Here is a 1489-nt window from a genome sequence, read left to right as displayed (position 1 = left end):
CTTGGGAGGCTTGGAGCTAACTTGAGAAATGAACACATGGTTTGGTTTGCAGATTGTTGATGTACAGATCGATGCGCTGCTTCATTTGTACGTTATTATACTCTCTTAAAGACCCCGCAAAAATTTATACTCTCTTAAATAACTCAGCGGTGTACAATTGTTCATGGAACAAAAATCATGAGCTGATACCAAGAGGTTTCTAGGTCATTTGCTTTGAAATCCAAAATTATTCATGTGAGGTCAACGAGGGCAAATACTACTTGACACAGGTACCATTTCGCACAAACGAGTGAGCCGAGCACTTAATTAGCTTACACGGTAAAGTTTCTGTAAGATTTTCTATTGGTTTTAGGAACCCTTTTTTCCCTTTGCAGTTTTTTGTCTTTCCACATTTTCAAAAATTATTCAGACATTTCAAAAATTGTTTGAATTTTTTTACAAAATATTCCCTTTTTTAAGCGATAGGGATTTTTTAAATAAATTTTTGATTTAAAAAATCAAATGTGATGAAAAATGATTGTGTTTAAATAATCTTCCTGATTTTTAAAATGTTTGAATTTTCAAAAAGTGTTCATTTTTTAAATTTTAAAAACGCTCATGTTTTTAAAAAAATGTTGAAAAGTTCTAAAAATCACAGAAGGTTTCAAAATGTTCTCTTTGTTTCAAAAAATATTTTATAAAATGTTCTCTATTTTTTTTTTAAAAAGTTCACTATTCAATAGTTTTCTTGGACTCGAGATGTTGGCATGGTCCTTGTGGAGTGAGCTGGAATTGGTTAACGAGCTTCCAACTTATTGACCGACTTTGACTTCTGCTGACTAGCCATGTGACAAGTGGGACCCCCGATAGGATTGTTTATGTTTCATTGACAAATTGGCTAGCCAATATTTGGTAATAAACCAATCTTACTCTTAACCATCTTTAGGCAAGCCATAGACCAAGAAATGGGACCATCCCAGGCCGAGAGGAGAAAAGTATCAACTACAAATTTTGTTGGTAACGCCGATACTAGTATCCATTACATAAAAAAAATCAAAAAGTATTATTAAATATGCTGAAAAAGTGTTTAAATAGATGAAAAATATTATTAAATTTGCAAAATAAAAAATAATTTGCATGGGAAGTCCACATCATGAGCATTAAACTGTACCAGGTAGAAACAAACCAATATGACATGTGATGGTTAGTTTAGTTAGGCTACTAGTATCTCTCTTGTAGACATTATGTATGTATATTAATTATATTGCCCATATTTAATTCCATGCACACCATTTATTTGAGAAACTAGAAAAAAAATCTTGTGCACACCATGAAACCAAGTGTGTTGTAGGGTGGCATATGAAATGATCAAATCATGTGTAAGCAAAAAATATAATATGTTGCATTTTTATGTCCATTAGGGATTACTATAAGCATTGATATTTCAATACCAAGTATAGTGGGTACACATACTGTGAACTTAAGACACATTTGCCAATGGTTCTGTTTG

Source organism: Triticum aestivum, chromosome 6D (genome assembly GCF_018294505.1).
Source record: "Triticum aestivum cultivar Chinese Spring chromosome 6D, IWGSC CS RefSeq v2.1, whole genome shotgun sequence".
Taxonomy (NCBI): Eukaryota; Viridiplantae; Streptophyta; class Magnoliopsida; order Poales; family Poaceae; genus Triticum; species Triticum aestivum.
Note: the sequence above shows the minus strand (reverse complement) of the source record.